Source organism: Bos indicus, chromosome 14, assembly GCF_029378745.1.
Source record: "Bos indicus isolate NIAB-ARS_2022 breed Sahiwal x Tharparkar chromosome 14, NIAB-ARS_B.indTharparkar_mat_pri_1.0, whole genome shotgun sequence".
In the NCBI taxonomy this organism is placed as follows: domain Eukaryota; kingdom Metazoa; phylum Chordata; class Mammalia; order Artiodactyla; family Bovidae; genus Bos; species Bos indicus.
In genome coordinates this window covers 42,774,196-42,794,203 of record NC_091773.1, presented here as the reverse complement: position 1 = coordinate 42,794,203, position 20,008 = coordinate 42,774,196, and positions in this window count along the sequence as shown.

Here is a 20,008-nt window from a genome sequence, read left to right as displayed (position 1 = left end):
ATGGATAAATCACCTCTCATGGTAATATTTTTAGGATAGTATCAAAATATCGATTTTAGCTTTTCATTCAACCTGCGTTTTCCATATTGTTTCTTTTAAGCAATAATAAAATGTATATTTATCTTATTTCTATTGGTTGACTACCAGCTTTTCTTCTTGAATAGTTTCTAATTCAGAAATATAGGAAGAAAATTGTAATTAGTTATAATGTCAAATCCAAAATGTCTGTATGCATGCTGACCTCCTTCACAAGGAAATTGTAAGATATTATGTACACAATCAAAATACTATAATTACACTTTATATTTTAAGTGGTAGAAAAATTGATATCAAGTTATTGCTACTCAAAGTAACTGATATTTAAATAATTTTTGTAGGTTTTTAGTTAACACTTTTATAAAACATTTTAATGGATACTTCTGAGTATTTACCTCCACATGTTCTTATTTAGTTGATTCAAATATTGGCAAAATAGTCTTGTCCTCTGATTTACATATGTGTATGAACTAAAAAGCCTCATGATGAAAGTGAAAGTGGAGAGTGAAAAAGTTGGCTTAAAGCTCAACATTCAGAAAACGAAGATCATGGCATCCAGTCCCATCACTTCATGGGAAATAGATGAGGAAACAGTGGAAACACTGTCAGACTTTATTTTTCTGGGCTCCAAAATCACTGCAGATGGTGACTACAACCATGAAATTAAAAGATGCTTACTCCTTGGAAGGAAAGTTATGACCAACCTAGATAGCATATTGAAAAGCAGAGACATTACTTTGCCAACAAAGGTTCGTTTAGTCAAGGCTATGGTTTTTCCTGTGGTCATGTATGGATGTGAGAGTTGCACTGTGAAGAAGGCTGAGCACCGAAGAATTGATGCTTTTGAACTGTGGTATTGGAGAAGACTCTTGAGAGTCCCTTGGACTGCAAGGAGATCCAACCAGTCCATTCTGAAGGAGATCAGCCCTAAGATTTCTTTGGAAGGAATGATGCTAAAGCTGAAACTCCAGTACTTTGGCCACCTCCTGCGAAGAGTTGACTCATTGGAAAAGACTCTGATGCTGGGAGGGATTGGCGGAAAGAGGAGAAGGGGATGACAGGATGAAATGGCTGGATGGCATCACTGACTCGATGGACATGAGTCTGAGTGAACTCCAGGAGTTGGTGATGGACAGGGAGGCCTGGCTTGCTGCGATTCATGGGGTTGCAAAGAGTCGGACACGACTGAGCGACTGATCTGATCTGATCTGATCTGATGTGATAATGATACCATAAATCCTTTATAGATAATCTTTTTGGTGATTCATTCTACATACAAAAATAGACAATTTCCCCCTCTCCTTATTCAAATGTGCTCATGAAGCTACTGGTCAATTGTTAGAAACACCTGGGGATCTTTGAGAAAATATTCAGTACTGGGTTTGTCTTCTAGATAATCTAATTTAGTTATTTTGGAGAAAGTTCTGGTTGTGAGTAATTTTAAAAGTTTCCATGTAATTCATGTATGCCAAGGTTGAAAACAGTACTCTGGGCAATAGTCCTAGAAGACAATTTTGCAGATTATGGGATGTGTCAGATTCACCTAAGAGCAAAAATCTACAAAAATACAGACCCAAGGGTTCTAATCCTCAGGATTATAATTCAGTAGATCTTGAGTGTGGTGATTCCAAAGTATGGTCAAGTTTGGGAACCTTGGTGTTAATCACTTCTCTCTTCTCAGTTACTTGCTTTCTAGCACCACGGACAGCACCTGTGACTTGAAAGTCATGAGCTGGAATTTCAGAATTCTCTAGTTTTTGAGTGAAAGGGATCTTTGGGATTAAAAAATGAGAAATTTCTCATGTTTTTCCAAATGAGAAATGAAAATCATCTAAAAAAATCTTAAGATATTTTACAAATCTCACACAAGCAGGTTGAACAATGCTGACTATCCTATCACTTATCATTTTTCTTAATTCTTCATCTACACTGGATTTCTCCATTTTATGGAACACACGATGTCAATCCCCTAGATCCCATTTGTTTTATGAACTTCTCTTCACCAGGTTCATGTGATACTTTCTCACAAAGTCATCTCTGATTTTTCAGACTAAGTCAATTATAGTTACCATATGCTTTTATAGATTCATGTTGGTATCCTTCACATTTTTATCTCATTGTGTGATTAAACAATAAGCCATGTAATTATTGGAATAAAGCCCTCTTCTACCAGAGTGTGAACTCCAAAGTCTGTGAGTGTGTGACAATTGTGGCTTATCTTTGCATCCTTTACACTAGCACATTATATGATATGCATGTAATAAACATGTGACAAATATGTATTTAATTGAATTGAATTTGGTAGCAACCATAGCATGATAGAATTTTATTTGTCCTCATTAAAAATTTAATGAAATTTCTTGCTCATGCCATTTACTTTTGACTTCAGTGTGCTGTTTATGACCAATACTAACATGTGCAAGAGAATCTTTTACTATCACATAAAAGTGCTTTATGACAGTAAGCTGTTTGCTATTTTCAATTATTTATGAGTTATAAAAATGTACTGGCTTGTCAAAAAGCAGAGAAGTTTTAGTATGTTTATTGAGGAAACTGCCAGATACATTTCTTTTTTCCCTTTCTGTTATATATAGTCCTCTCTGTGGAGAGGTAGGGAGATAGATGGAGAGGTAGGGAGATAGATAGAGAGATAGACAGATACAGATGTAGACATAACTATAGATAAATGGTGTGCTATTCTTACAATTCAGCAACATTTACTGTATGAAGACTGATGATACTCAAATTTAATAATATACTAGCAGAAATACATTCAAATATTTATATTTAGTCATTAGATTATCTCATGTAGTTACTAGTATAGCTCTACATATCACTGTTTTGATGATGACAGGCAATTAAGTATCTCTAGTCTTCTAGTCTGGAGAAGGCAATGGCAACCCACTCCAGTACTCTTGCCTGGAAAATCTCATGGATGGAGGAGCCTGGTAGGCTGCAGTCCATGGGGTCGCTAAGAGTTGGGCATGACTGAATGACTTCCCTTTCACTTTTCACTTTCATGCATTGGAGAACAAATGGCAACCCACCCCAGTGTTCTTGCCTGGAGAATCCCAGGGACAGGGGAGCCTGGTGGGCTGCTGTCTATGGGGTCATACAGAGTCGGACACAGCTGAAGCGACTTAGCAGCAACAGCATCAGCAGCAGGCTTCTAGTCTTTCCCTTGAACTCCAGGATGCTATGTTATCTTCCTGCCTACTCGGCTTCTCCATATGGATGTCTAAATAGGAATCTCTAACTTATCCAAAACTGATATCTTTTAAACCCCAAATTTCTGATTCTCCTTCCTCTCCTCATCCTTCACACTTCAGTAAATGACACTTTAATTTGTGAGCTGCTCAGGGCAAATATATGTATATGTATATATATATACACCAGAAAAAAAAAATATATATATATATACACCTCTCTCTTCTTCAGTTCTCATTTCTCATCAAGCTACATCAGCAACACCTTCAAAATATTTCCTGTATGTTGCTACTTCTTACCACTTCCACTGCTCTCAATGAAGAGAGCAAGCTAAACTCATCTTCTTACTGGCTTCTGTGTCTACTCTTGACCCTTACTTAGCAACCAAAGTGGATAAATAAATCAGCAACCGTGTGGCTCCCATGCACTAACTCTCCAATAGTTCCCCAACACACACAGCACAAACACCATGTCTGCAAAGCTAATATGATATGTCTCTTTGCATCCTTTTTGATTTTAACTTTTTTATCTCCCCTCAAACCTCCACCCAGCTCACTTTGTTCCAGGTCACTTGCCATCTTGTCAGGGAATGTCCAAGAACATTCCTGCATCAGACCCTTTGAAATGTCTGTTCCTTCTGACTAGAATAAGTTTCTCCTAATTCACCAGAATGGCTTCTCTCATCTCATTCAAATTTCCTTTCACAGGTGACATCTTTTTTCACAGGTAACCAAGGCTTCTCTCCAAGGAAACTTTTTGAAATTAGCATCCCTGTTCATTTTTACTCCTCTATCATGGTTTACTTTATTTTCAAAATACTTTAAACTATGTAGCATTTTCTTATCAGAAAAATTAAGTTTAGTAAATTCTAGTAAATGGAATTTCAAAGGTGATATGGGCCTTAGTTACGTGCAGTTAGATTTAAGATCTTGAGAGTGTTGAATGATGTGGGTACTTCTAGGGTCTGTAGAATGGATTCTCATTGGGAATATAAAGTGGAGTATCAATGACTATATAGAAAATTTGTTGAAAAACAATGCAATGTGTAGTCTGTGAATAGTAGCCAAGTTATCAGACACAAGCAATTCTGTGAATATTTGCCTTTAATGAGATAATTAAGGCATCATTATATTATTCATATATTTCTCAACTTAGTTCCCCATGGAATTTGGTGATCTTTTTGATGTTTTGTTTGTTTCTTTCTTTCATTTTTTTCTTTCAAACTTTGAAACTAGTGCTTTTTCCATGTAGCACCCAAATGCCCAAGTAGTTGATATCAACAAATATTTTTTTAATGAAGAAAAGTCATTGTTCCTGATTAAGTATGGGGTACAAAGTTAAGTTAAAGTAAAAAATACTGTATGATTCTACTTAAGTACCTAAAGTAGTCAAAATTATAGAGACTGAAAGTAGAATGATGGTTACCAGGGGCTGGGGGAAGAGGTGAATGAAGATTTGTTTAACACATACACAAACTAAATTTTACAAGATGAAAAAAGAGTTCTGGAGATGGGTGGTGAATGCATTTAAAGTCACAGAATTGTACACTCGAAAATGGTTAAAATGATGTTTTATGTTATATGTGTTTTATGATAATGATAATATTAATGATCATGATAATAAACTCTACCTTCAAAGAGTTTTTAATCTAGTTAGTATGACATCTGAACAGTTAAGACAGTTTAAGGGCTAGACTTAAGGTGCCAGTGAGGGTATAACGTGGCCGCTATGTTCAGATCTGCAAGGTCAGTGCTGTGCTGATTGGAAGTCATAGCCTTAACCCAAAAGTGAAGGTACCTGCTAAATCAGGCAACTTAATTCAGTTAACTATGCCTTGATAAAATGATTCAGCAAAATGTGTTTGGAGGTCAGTTCTCTGTTCAGCAAGAAAGGAATGCTAAGTTTTGCCCAGTAAGTACTGCTCATGGTTTGGGTAGAATGTTGATAAAGTTTGAAATTGTCTCCTTGTTCTAAAGAATTGTCTTTTTTACAGGCTCATGTCTTTTTTAGTTTACTTCTGTAGTTCACCTAGACAGGTGATGATCATGCTGTCAGTCAATATGGAGAGCCTTGGGAAAGAAATCCAGAAGTTTTTTATATCTTTCTTTGTTTTGATGTTCTTTTCAAAATTTAGTTGAGTCAGAGAGTTTTGCAAAACTCTTCAGATAATATTTTTCTGGATTATTGTTCTGATCCTGCTAAGGTTGCCATGACTAACTAGAAAAGAGACATGATGGCAGAGAGAGTTGAAGATGAAATATATGTTTAGGCATAAGACCAATATGGGAGAATTATTAATAGGCAGATGGTAGGGTTACATCAGGATGGATTCTAATTTATTAAGGCTTAAGTGGTGCCCACGAATCTTCACATTGAAAAAGAACACCAGGTTCTTTTATACAAATCCCGAAATAACTTAAATAGAAAGCCTATCAGCTTAAGCTAAATGCTTGGTATTAGAGTATACTGGCAAACAAGATAGCAAGAAGACTAGAGATTTAAGATTTCATTTAAGTTTCCTTACAGTAAATGAAAGATGTAAACTATACCTAAAAGTGGCAATAGCAATGGGGGAAAAAGAGAAAAGTCAGTAACATAGTAATTTATTTCATTCAAATCATTGGATCAAGGATCAGTTCAGTTCAGTTCAGTTCAGTCGCTCAGTCATGTCTGACTCTTTGCGACCCCATGAATCACGGCACGCCAGGCCTCCCTGTCCATCACCAACTCCCAGAGTTCACTCAGACTCATGTCCATCGAGTCAGTGATGCCATCCAGCCATCTCATCCTCTGTCGTCCCCTTCTCCTCCTGCCCCCAATCCCTCCCAGCATCAGAGTCTTTTCCAATGAGATAACTCTTTCCATGAGGTGGCCAAAGTACTGGAGTTTTAGCTTTAGCATCATTCCTTCCAAAGAAATCCCAGGGCTGATCTCCTTCAGAATGGACTGGTTGGATCTCCTCACAGTCTAAGGGACTCTCAAGAGTCTTCTCCAACACCACAGTTCAAAAGCATCAATTCTTCGGTGCTCAGCCTTCTTCACAGTCCAACTCTCACATGCATACACGGCCACAGGAGAAACCATAGCCTTGACTAGACGAAACTTTGTTGGCAAAGTAATGTCTCTGCTTTTGACTATGCTCTCTAGGTTGGTCATAACTTTCCTTCCAAGGAGTAAGCATCTTTTAATTTCATGGCTGCAGTCACCATCTGCAGTGATTTTGGAGCCCCCAAAAATAAAGTCTGACACTGTTTCCACTGTTTCCCCATCTATTTCCCATGAAGTGATGGGACCAGATGCCATGATCTTCGTTTTCTGAATGTTGAGCTTTAAGCCAACTTTTTCACTCTCCACTTTCACTTTCATCAAGAGGCTTTTTAGTTCCTCTTCACTTTCTGCCCTAAGGGTGGTGTCATCTGCATATCTGAGGTTATTGATATTTCTCCCAGCAATCTTGATTCCAGCTTGTGTTTCTTCCAGCCCAGCATTTCTCATGATGTACTCTGCATAGAAGTTAAATAAGAGGGGACAATATGCAGCCTCGACGTACTCCTTTCCCTATTTGGAACCAGTCTGTTGTTTCATGTCCTGTTCAAACTGTTGCTTCCTGACCTGAATACAGATTTCTCAAGAGACAGATCAGGTGGTCTGTATTCCCATCTCTTTCAGAATTTTCCACAGTTTATTGTGATCCACACAGTCAAAGGCTTTTGGATAGTCAATAAAGCAGAAATAGATGTTTTTCTGGAACTCTCTTGCTTTTTCCATGATCCAGTGGATGTTGGCAATTTGATCTCTGGTTCCTCTGCCTTTTCTAAAACCAACTTGAACATCAGGAAGTTCACAGTTCACGTATTGCTGAAGCCTGGCTTGGAGAATTTTGAGCATTACTTTACTAGCGTGTGAGATGAGCGCAATTGTGCGGTAGTTTGAGATCAAGGATATTAAAGTAAAATTGAAATTTTTTGAACAATGGTCAACTATGTCTGTTGATCGAATTGTTGTTGCTTGTTTCTCAGTTGGTAAATTGCATCTGACTATTTGTGACTCCACAGACTGCAGCATACCAGGCTCCTCATGTCGTTCACTGTCTCAGAGTTTATTTAAACACAGGTCCATTGACTCAGTGATGCTAGTTAACCATTTCATCCTCTGCCACCCTCTTCTCCTTTTGTCTTGAATCTTTCCCAGCATCATAGTTTTACCCAGCGAATTGGCTCTTTGCATCAGGTGGCCAAAGGACTGGAGCTTCAGCTTCAGCATCAGTCCTTCCAACGAATATTCAGAGTTGATTTCCTTTAGGATCGACTGGTTTGATCTCCTTGCAGTCCAAGGGACTCTCCAGAGTCTTCTCCAGTACTATAGTACAAAATTATCAATTCTTCAGGGCTCAGCCTTCTTTATGGTTCAACTGTCACATACATATATGACTACTGGAAAAACCATAGCTTTGACTACATGGACGTTTGTCAGGTATTTCTGCTTTTTAATACACTGTCCAGGTTTGTCACCACTTTCCTTCCAAGGAGCAAGCGTCTTTTAATTTCACGGCTGCAGTCCCTGTCTGTAGTGATTTTGGAGCCCAAGAAAATAAAATGTATCATTGCTTCCACTCTTTCCCCTTCTATTTGCCGTGAAGTGATGGGACCAAATGAGGCCAAAAGGCATGATCTTAGTTTTTTGAATTTGGCTGATATTTGAGACAGCTTTTTCACTTTTCTATTTCATCCTCATCAAGAGGCTCTTTAGTTCCTTTTTGCCATTACAGTGGTATCATCTGCATATCTGAGATTATTGATATTTCTCCTTGCAATCTTGATTTCAGCTTGTGCTTCATCCAGCCTGGCATTTCACATGATGTATTCTGCATTTAAGTTAAATTAGCAAAGAGACAATATACAGCCTTTTCAAAGTTGGAGACAGTCTATTGTTCCATGTCCAGTTCTAACTGTTGCTTCTTTACCTGCATACAGATTTCTCAGGAGGCAGGTAAGGTGATCTGGTATTCCCATCTCTTAAAGAATTTTCCACAATTTGTTGTGATTCACACAGTCAATGAAGCAGAAGTAGATTTTTCCCGAAATTCTCTTGGTTTTTCTATGATCCAGTGGATACGGGCAATTTGATCTCTGCTTCCTCTGCCTTTTCTGAATCCAGCTTGCATGTCTGGAAGTTCTCAGTTCACGTATTGTTGATGCTGGGCTTGGAGAATTTTGAGCATTACTTTGCCAGCACGTGAGATGAGTGCAATTGTGAAGCTCTTGAACATTCTTGAACTTAGACCACATATTCAAAAGCAGAGACATTACTTTGTCAACAAAGGTCTGTCTAGTCAAGGCTATGGTTTTTCCAGTGGTCATGTATGGATGTGAGAATTGGACTATAAAGAAAGCTGAGTGCCTAAGAATTGATGCTTTTGAACTGTGGTGTTGGGGAAGACTCTTGAGAGTCCCTTGGACTGCAAGGAGATCCAAACAGTCCATCCTAAAGGAGATCAGTCCTGGGTGTTCACTGGAAGGACTGAAGTTGAAGCTGAAACTCCAATACTTGGGCTACATGATGCCATAAGCTGACTCATTGGAAAAGACCCTGATGCTGGGAAAGATTGAAGGCAGGTGGAGAAGGCAATGACAGAGGATGAGATGGTTGGATGGTATCACCAACTTAATGGACATGGGGTTAGGTGGACTCCAGGAGTTGGTGATGGACAGGGAGGCCTGGTGTGCTGCGGCTCATGGGGTTGCAAAGTGTCGGACACGACTGAGCGACTGAACTGAACTGAATCTATATATCTATATGCATGGAGAAAGATACAGAGATTTGTTTTTAAAAAAGAAATGGAAGCAAAAATATTCATTTCATTTAGAAAATTGATTATAAACTATAAAAGCAGAAGTGTCTGGATATATATTCTAGACACTTTGCTATAAAGGGGAAAATTCTAATACAGAATTTAATGAGCCTAAGACACATGCTAGTAAAGTAATGCTCAAAATTCTCCAAGCCAGGCTTCAGCAATACATGAACCGTGAACTTCCTGATGTTCAAGCTGGTTTTAGAAAAGGCAGAGAAAACAGAGATCAAATTGCCAACATCCACTGGATCATGGAAAAAGCAAGAGTTCCAGTAAAACATCTATTTCTGCTTTATTGACTATCCAAAAGCCTTTGACTGTGTGGATCACAATAAACTGTGGAAAATTCTGAAAGAGATGGGAATACAGACCACCTGATCTGTCTCTTGAGAAATCTGTATTCAGGTCAGGAAGCAACAGTTTGAACTGGACATGAAACAACAGACTGGTTCCAAATAGGGAAAGGAGTACGTCGAGGCTGCATATTGTCCCCTCTTATTTAACTTCTATGCAGAGTACATCATGAGAAATGCTGGACTGGAAGAAACACAAGCTGGAATCAAGATTGCTGGGAGAAATATCAATAACCTCAGATATGCAGATGACACCACCCTTAGGGCAGAAAGTGAAGAGGAACTCAAAAGCCTCTTGATGAAAGTGAAAGTGGAGAGTGAAAAAGTTGGCTTAAAGCTCAACATTCAGAAAACGAAGATCATGGCATCTGGTCCCATCACTTCATGGGAAATAGATGGGGAAACAGTGGAAACAGTGTCAGACTTTATTTTTGGGGGCTCCAAAATCACTGCAGATGGTGACTGCAGCCATGAAATTAAAAGATGCTTACTCCTTGGAAGGAAAGTTATGACCAACCTAGAGAGCATAGTCAAAAGCAGAGACATTACTTTGCCAACAAAGGTTCGTCTAGTCAAGGCTATGGTTTCTCCTGTGGTCGTGTATGCATGTGAGAGTTGGACTGTGAAGAAGGCTGAGCACCGAAGAATTGATGCTTTTGAACTGTGGTGTTGGAGAAGACTCTTGAGGGTACCTTGGACTGCAAGGACATCCAACCAGTCCATTCTGAAGGAGATCAGCCCTGGGATTTCTTTGGAAGGAATGATGCTAAAGCTGAAACTCCAGTACTTTGGCCACCTGATGTGAAGAGTTGACTCATTGGAAAAGACTCTGATGCTGGGAGGGATTGGGGGCAGGAGGAGAAGGGGACGACAGAGGATGAGATGGCTGGATGGCATCACTGACTCGATGGACATAAGTCTGAGTGAACTCCGGGAGTTGGTGATGGACAGGCAGGCCTGGCGTGCCGTGATTCATGGGGTCGCAAAGAGTTGGACATGACTGAGTGACTGAACTGAACTGAAGACTACAACTATTTTAATTTCACACTTTTATTCTATCGTTTTTATTATGTTTTCTTAAAATCTAGTCTTCATAAAAATGTGCTCCTGAGAACACTAAATATTCCGATGGAATGTTAATCAGTGGTATAAGGAAAGGCTTTGGTAAATACACTAATAATAGTGTGGATTCATTGAAAATCTTATTTACAGATACTGCTAGTGAGTTTTCTGACTCACTTTCAAAAAGCAGTTTGGCAATATATATCAGAGACCATGAAAATATGTATGCATTTTCACTCAGGGTCTTATCTCCAGAAATATACCCTAAAATAATCCAAAATATAGCAAACTTCACTTGTGTAAAACATGCTTATTTTATTTTTCTGAGCAACGTCAAAAATTAAACAGTAAAAAGTTATCAAAAAAATCTTTAACTCTTAATTCAATGGCTAATATATTATATTATATATGTTAAATTGAAAGAGTTTGCCTCCTCTTTGCATATCCTTCTCCCTCTTCATGAACTCTGTTCTAATTCTCTTTCACCAAGACTACCCTCTTTTAACCTTCAGATCATAGTTAAAACATTCCTTTCTTTAGAATGTCTTTTCAAATGCTCCAGTCCTGTGTCAGGAATTCTTCTATGTATTATAAAAATCTTCTTTGTCTCTTGTTACAGTGTTCATCACATTGTATTGAAAGGATCTATTTATTTCAGTGTATATTCCCAAATAAATTGTTAACAGCTTGCAGAAAAGTATCAAGTCTTTATGATTATCTCAGAATCTAAAACAGTGTTTAATACTGAATTGTGTTTATAATTGAATTCCACTGGTGAAACATTCATTTTGAAGACATGTTACAAAGTGGTAAATAAACTCTACATACTTTAATAACAACAACTTCAAATATTATTTCCAAAAATATATCCAATAAAACACCACTTACAGGACACACTCTATAGTCAAGAAAGTCAAATTTTTTTGGAATAGTCTGTGCATTCTATTTATTCCCTTAGAAGGTCTCAATATATATCAGCATAATAAAAGCACAGTGAGAATCTGTGCAAAAGTATCCTGTTATTCTGTGGTTTTGGTGTGAGTCATTTTTAGTTTATCATATTTAAACTTAGTTCAACTTTTAGGATGTTTATATTCAATTTTAATTAATTGGATTAACTAATTCCCAATCTAATAGAATTTGGGAAATCTCAGCCACCATGTCTTCAAATATTCTCTCTGCCTCTAACTCTCCTAACCTTCTGAGACTCCCTCCACTTAATGATGTTCCCCAGGTCCCTTAGACTTTGCTTACTTTTCTTTGATCTTTACCTTTTTCTGTTCCTCAGATTTAAAATTTTAATTGTCCTATCTTCAAGTTCACTGATTCTTCTGCCTGCTCAAATCTGCCTTTGAAACTCTAGTAAATTTTTCATTTTAGTTATTGTACTTTTTAGCTACAAAATTTCTTTTTGTTTTCTTTTTAGATTTTCTATTTCTTTATTGGTATTTCTATTTTGTTCATTCCTTGTTTTCTCCTGACTCTCTTTACATCTTCCTTTAGTTTTTGGACCTTTTAAATACAGTTTTAAATTCCTTGTCTAGTAGATCTTCCAGCAAGTCTTTTTTGGGGCATCTTGTCTCTTATTTATGTATTTTTAATCATTTCGAATGGGCTATACTTTCTTGTTTTTATGCCTTTTGTTTTTTTGTTGTTGAAAACTGCACATTTGAATCTAATAATACAGTGACTCTGGAAACATTCTCCCCTTTTCCCAGAATTTTCTGTTTGTTTTTTTGTTTGGTTTTGATTACTGTAGGGTATCTCTGCTGAGGATCAACCTTAAGTATTGACTATGAACTTAAGTTTAAGGCATGCATTTAAGTTATTTTTGGATCTTTCCAAGCCTGTGCCTTTTGCTAGGCATATGACTTTTGAATTTCCTTTGTGCATAAAGCTGCTTTTTAATATTTGGTTCTCCCAAGGAAGAAAAACAAAAAACTGGAGGGAGGGAAATGTTCTAGTCCTTGGAAATTCCCTAGAAGTCACTTTTGCTATAGGGGCAGGGGCTTTGAACAATGGAGGAAAGTGGCTTCCATGATCTGAAGTAGCAGTCAGAGATTAGAACAGAGATCCCCAATATTTGTTGGACAGGGGGCTTATTGGCCACCTTGGCTCCCAAAAACTATATGCAAGGTGCTTCTGGAACATATATATTATTGCCTGTTACCTTGCTGGTGGTGGGGAATAGGTAGCTCCTGTAGTGGTAAAAGCTGAAATTGACCAAAAGTAATCGCAATTGGCCTTGCAAGACTTCCCCTGGAAGTAACCCACCTTCCGGAGATTTAGAATTCCATCTTGTTGCATCAGACAGTTTCTGCCAGTGTAATTCTTGTTGAATGGGAAGCTATCTACTTTACCATTTTCTCAAATCCTCTAGCATTAGGGGTTTTTGCTTTTTTTTTCTTCTGTGTCTTTTGCCATATTATATTGCCAAATGATAGGAAGAAAAAGAAAACTATAATCACAGATATGGCAATGAAAGCCTAGATCCATAGAATACAGTCCCAACTGGGAGAGTATACAGGCTCCCACATGGGACTACCTAAAAATATCCCAATGACCCTGAACTAGTCAAGGTTCCTTAAAGGAAATTTAACTTTATTCAGAATCCTTCTCCCTACCACGATTGTCCTCTGGTGAAGTGAAACACAGCAGAGAAGTATTAGTAGGCCTATTATTGTTGCAAGAACAATAGTTTTATTTTATTATTAAGCACATCTTACCTGAACTTCATATGAAAACTTTGAAACTAGAAGTTATGTTGCCTGAAGATGTGGACATTATTGAAGATCTGTTTATTCCTCTGTTCTTTCCTTTTTGTTCTTAAAAGTCTTTTCATTTTTAATACTGATAGAAAATGAAAGTTCTTTAGTTTTCCATTGTTATACTGGATGTGAAGGTGTAAATTTCAGTAAAGTGAGTCAATTTAAATGTATTTATTTGCCAGAGCTAATTTCTTCATTATTCTACAGTTTTTCACTTTCTATGTTTTCTTATTTTGGGATGATGGGAGAAATATTCATCTACAGCAATCTGTAAAGAAACAATTAACTAGCATGTATTTGAGGTGATCAGATAAATCTGTAATGAATATTATGCATTGAATATAGACTGTAGACTGGGCATTATGACAGGCATTTTGTATAGATCCCCAAGAATGAAAGATGTGTTGTTTAATTTTATAAAGTGCACCACTGGCTGGAAGAATGACAATGATTGGCATTATGATAACAAACTGTCAGTTGGTGAAGAAAAGTTTTCTACACTTAATTCATCAATTTTGATGTCATCTTTCTACTGCTAAATTGGGTTTTCAAGATGCTTCAACTTGGTATTCAAAGTCCTTTGTTTTTATGGCTCAAGCCTGTATTTCAAAAGTGAGCTTTTATTGCATACCAAGTATACTTTTTACTACTTCCATTTGTTTCCTCATTCTTTCTGGTTTCTCTCATTATATTTTAGTTAACACAAGTTGTTTCTCTTTCCCTGATTCTTTCTAATCAAATATTTTTCAACCTTTAAAACCAAGCCCAATGCTATTTTTCTGTCAGGTAAGTCCTTCATCCTCTAGTTTCTAATATTTCTTTTGTATTTATCAGCCATTTAGGAATTTTTTTTTTAAACCTGGTACTGACATTTTAAGGTATACTTCAAAAAATTCTATACTTAATTAGATATCATTCTTGGATACCTAACAATGAATAAGCACTTATTTCATTAAATGCATTCCTCCAAAAATGTCACTGGTATAAATTAAGTATTGTTATTTTCTTTATATCTCTTCTGAACAGGGGCTCATAACCATGTACACATTTTGAATAAAATTATATTTACTTAAAATAACTAAAATATTTTTTCTAGCCCTGATATTGTTCAGGTTTTTATACCCCCCTGAAATATTTATTATTTTCTACTGTTATGTCTATTTGTATAAATATCTTCCCAAATCATTCAGCCTCTCACTAAGCACTATTTTTCTAAGATTATCATTACTATGCTATATATGAATAAGCTTACTTGTTTATTATGTCTTTCCACTCTAGAAATAAAGTCCATGAAAACAGTGGTCTGTCCATTTGTTTCCTTGCTGTTGCATCAACATTAAAAAGAATCTGTGCATTAAAATATCTATTGAATGAGTAATTTAAAATAAAATGTAAATAATATATATACCTATGGCTGATTCATGTTGAGGTTTGACAGAAAGCAGCAAAATTCTACAAAGCAATTATCCTTCAATTAAAAAATAAATAAATTTAAAAAAAAGAAAAGAAAATGACAGCACTAGAATTTGAACTTCAGGTTCTCTTTACAGAACACTGTATTCCGAATTATAGTTATCATGTTGCCAAGAAAGGGGAAATTTTTGGATTTAGATTCTTTCAGAAACAGGAGGAATATTAGATATGGTAAATACTAACTGCAGTAACAGATAAACACTAAATAATTTCAAGAGGTTTAACACTGTAGAAGTTTATTTATTGCTCAATAATTCTTTTAATGTGACTGTTCAGCAGGCAGCTATCTATAAAGTCATTCAGGAATGGATCATTTCTCTAACTTGTGTTTCTACCATCCCCTAAGGCTTCAGTGTCCTTGACTAGCAGACAGGGTAAGGAGTGAGTGAAAGTTGAGATGAGGATTCCAGTCTCAGGAGGCGCATTCATCATTTCCTTCCCTAAACTGTTAACCAGAACCTAGGCATATTACCATAGATAATTATAAAATGATCTGGAAAATATATTCCAGGTACACGCTCTGAAAGAGAGGGAAATAGTTTGAAAGAAAATTTGTGTCTGCCACAGAAGACATCAGATTAAGAATACAGATAATACAATCCTGCAAGGTTGTGAAGTGTTATTAATGTCTATTGCTTCTTTGTACCTGTGTTGAACCTATGGTTATGAAGTAGATAAATAAATGATTCCATTGTAAGCACAGTATTGATGGAGAGACCTTTATATTCATCTGCGCACATTCTGCAATACCTTGCACAGTTAGCTACTATTCATTAAATTGAATTACTTTTAATTCAATTAACTAATTAACACAAAATTTTTCATCAACGTGAGAAGTAAACAGACTTGACTTGTTTCTCAGTGGCTATGTAGCCATGATTATTTCTGTCTCTACCTAGAGAGACGTGTCGAGTTTTCTTTTTATTCTGGAATGAGTGCCCTGGCTCAAGTGAAAGTAGAAAAGTTTAGTCATATAGTATAAGGCAAAACTACATATTTATAAAAAAGCTAGAAATGTTAAGCAACTAATTTGGATTACCATTAAGGAAAGGCAGAGCAGGAAATGAGAGAGATTCATTCGCACAGTTCTGTTTTAGGCCTGGTTAGGTGATACATTTGGGGGTATTTATTTTAGTATGAAAGAGAAGTGAAAGTGAAAGTCTCTCAGTTGTGTCCAGCTCTTTGTGACCCCATGGACTATACTCTACATGCAATTCTTAGGGTCAGAATACTGGAGTGGGTAGCCTTTACCTTCACCAGGGGATCTTCCTGATCCAGGAATCAAGCCAGGGTCTCCTGCATTGCAGGCGGATTCTTTACCAGCTGAGCTATCAGGGAAGCCCTAAAGTTTCTGTGTGTCTGTTAGTCATTCAGTCGTGTATGACTCTTTGCGACCCCATGGAACAACCAGGCTCCTCTGTCCATGAAATTCTCCAGGCAAGAATACTGGGGTGGGTTGCCATTTTCTCCTCCAGGGGGTCTTCCCAACCCAGGGATCAAACCTGGGTTTTTTTGCATTGCGGGCAGATTCTTTACTGTCTGAGTCACCAGGGAAGCCCTAATTGCAGTATTAAAATTAAAAGAATAAATAGGAATAAGATACCACTTTGTATCCAGCAGGATGTCTACTATCAGAAAAGCTAGGGCTTGTTAGCGCTGATGAGAATGTGGAGAAAATGGACTCTTGTGCATTACTGATAAGAATGTAAAATGGTGCAACTGCTATGGAAAATCGAATGGAGATTCTTCAAAAAATTAAAAATAGGATTATCCTGTGATCCCACTTCTGAATATATGTCTAAAACAATTGAAAATAGACACATGAAAAGAGAACTGCATGCCCATGTTTATAACATTAATCAAGACATCAAAACTGGAAGCAATCCACGTGTCCAGCAATGCATGATAAGCAAAATGTGATAAATACCTGCAGTGAATATTATTCAGTCTTAAAAAGGAAGGGAATTTTGACATGTGCTACAACATGGATGACTTAAGGACATTATGATAAATGAAATAAGCCAGTCACAAAAAGACAAATGCTGTGTGATTATACTCACATGAGGTCAAATTCACAAAGACAGAGAGTGGAAGAATGATAATTGCCAGAGCCTGGGAGGAGGAGGAATGGGGAGTTGTTAGTAGGTACAAAGCTTCAGTGTTGCAAGATGAAAAAGTTCTGTGCATGGATTGTGGTGATAGTTGTAAAACCTTGTCAGTTACCTAATGCCACTAAACTAAATACATTTAAAATTCTTTTAAATAGCAAATTGTAAATTATGCATGGTTGCCACAATTTTTTAAATATAGATAATTTGGAAAAGTAAATGAATAAAAGTAGACTGTTCATAGACCAATGATGATTATGCACTATGAACCAAAGATTATAATTAATTTATTTTTGTTTACCTAGATTGCTAAAGAAAAAAAAAAAGCAAGGGAAAGGGTCAATGTTTTGCATATATAATGCAAAAATAATTAATTCAGTCTCAATCCCTTCATTAAGTTAAAAGACAATACCAAAATATTGCTTATAATGACTATACAAATAATTTATTAAATGAATATTTTATTTTTCAAATGGTAGCTTTTTTCAAGTCAACAGTCTTTGATATTTTAAACTTGTGATCAAAGACCTGATTCTTCACCTCATTCTTTAACAATCGGTATTCCCCACTTTACTTCATGCTAATGTTCAATGGTCTTTTAATGTTAACATATGTTTTGGGAATTATTTACTAAATGTGGAAAGTATTCACAATCATTCCTGTGCCTAGTCATCTCAGTTCATTTGGAATTCACTGCTAACATTTCTGGTTTAGTAATAAATGTGTTTACTGTATGTGTCTGATTGTTTTACTTTCTTTCAAATTATTTCAGCATTCAAAAGGAAATAATTTTGCTGAAATATTTTTCAGTTGAGTAGCCTATCATTAACATGTCAAACAAAGGAGCCATTGGAAATAAAATCAGATTTTATTGGCACATGTATGGCTTTGCTGCATAAGAAAAGGAACATTTCCTTGAGATGGGTACTTTTCCACATGTTTTACATTCATTCCGGTGATGGTAAAGTCTGTATATCATATTTAATACCAATAGATTGTAAATGTACTTCGGGTTGACCTCAGAAAAGCACCTACAATAGGATGTTGTCATTCTGGGTGTGACGGTTGATTTCACAGAATATCTCTTCATAGAGGGACTATTCGGATTTTATTTTCTTTCTCTTCTCTCTTTTTTCCTTTTATTCTACAAGTATTCATTGACCTTGTTTCTTCTTCTTTTTTTCTTCTCTTTTTCTCTTCCTTTCTACTTTTTTCTTGGCTATGTTATAATTTTTCCATCTTGGCATATTTCCACCTAACGTATTTCCATTAGAATAATTTGACCTCTGTTACTTCCAAGTCTCTTTAAATAAATTCTCATCTGAAATATTTACAGAGAGCATTTATTTTGATAGACCTAGCACTGAAAAGTCACTCTGGTTTTAAGGTCAGGATAGTTAATATCACTTGTTGAGGAAAATTGAAGTTGCTTAATAAGTAAAGAAAACTCATACTGTGGCAGAATTGTTTCAGTGCATGTCAAGGGGAGTAAATCATGAGGATTATCTGAATTTTACAACTGATATGATTGTTGCACTTTGGCGCTTATTTATAGATGTATAATTTGTGTGATGTAGAAAGAGCTGATTTTCAGTGTCAACCTGCACTTACTCACAGGTGGAAGGTCGTAGGCGGCCATTTTCCATTTTAGGCTTCAGTTGACTCATCTTTTTTTTTTCTTTTTAAATATAAATTTATTTATTTTAATTGGAAGCTAATTACTTTACAACATTGTATTGGTTTTGCCATACATTGACATGAATCTGCCATGGGTGTACTGTTGAGCTGGCTCTTTAAGGTCGCTTAGTTTGAGAATTCTGCAAATTCTCCTTGATACGATTTGTTATTTTATCTCTTTAAATGGTTATGTGTGTCATTGCTTCCAAGCTATTATAATGATGCTTTACATTGCTCTTCCTAAAAAAAACCACACCAATTAAAAGTCTCTTAATAAGTCAGTAGTGCTCTGTGGTTATGCATTTTTGGCTATGTACCTTCATGCTTTAGCATAATATAGTAATAACCTTTTTTTTTTTTCATACAGCCTAAGAGTTAAAAGCTGAATATCACCATAATTTTTTTTAAATGGCAACAAATAGTACAGAAATGTGACCAGAAGCTCAATAAAAGAACAGATGGGAAAAAATGTACAATTATCATTGCAAAGGGGCTGTACAGGATCTCTGAGGAGAGGAAATAGCTTAGCAACCATAATAACTTAGCCGCATGATATGAAACCTACACATAGACTTTAAACAACAAACCATTTGAAGGCTGGAAGTGGTCAGGTTTAATGGCACTAAGTGAATAGGTGAGAATAGACTCTCTGAACCAGTTGAAATGACTTTACAAACAGTCACATTTCTCTCTGATGCTTTATTTGATAGGCAGAGAAGGCTATTTCCTTTGTGAAAACTGAGAAATTTTATGCTTCAGATTGAAAGCCATCAGTTTAGTGTGTGACATTTGAAGATATAAACTAGAGGGAGAAATGTAAATTAGAAAATGAAATATGCTGAAGGATGAGACAATCGAGCTGGAGCTGCTTTGCCCAGAATACAATTCATTTACTGAACTAGAATGAGATCAGTGGTAACAAGGAAAGAGAGCTAATGTCTTGCCATACAAAACAGAAAACGAAACAAAAAACTAAGCTGTCTGGCAACATGGACTCCAAACGATTAAAGGAAATGATCAATAAACCAGGAAAGGGGACATATTCTTGACACCAGCACAAATTAGATTTCACAATAGAGTTTAAAATAAATCCAATTTCTATTATATATATTTTGCAGCATACATTTAGAACTTCTAAATTCTTTCATAAACTTCCAACCTTTCGTCCTGCTCCTGAAGTATTGATAAAAGCTATTAGCCATGGCTAAGGAATGCTTTGGAGAAGGCAATGGCACCCCACTCCAGTACTCTTGCCTGGAAAATCCCATGGCCGGAGGAGCCTGGTCGGCTGCAGTCCATAGGGTTGCTAAGAGTTGGACACGACTGAGCGACTTCACTTTCACTTTTCACTTTCATGCATTGGAGAAGGAAATGGCAACCCACTCCAGTGTTCTTGCCTGGAGAATCCCAGGGATGGGGGAGCCTGATGGGCTGTCATCTCTGGGGTCCCAGAGTCGGACATGACTGAAG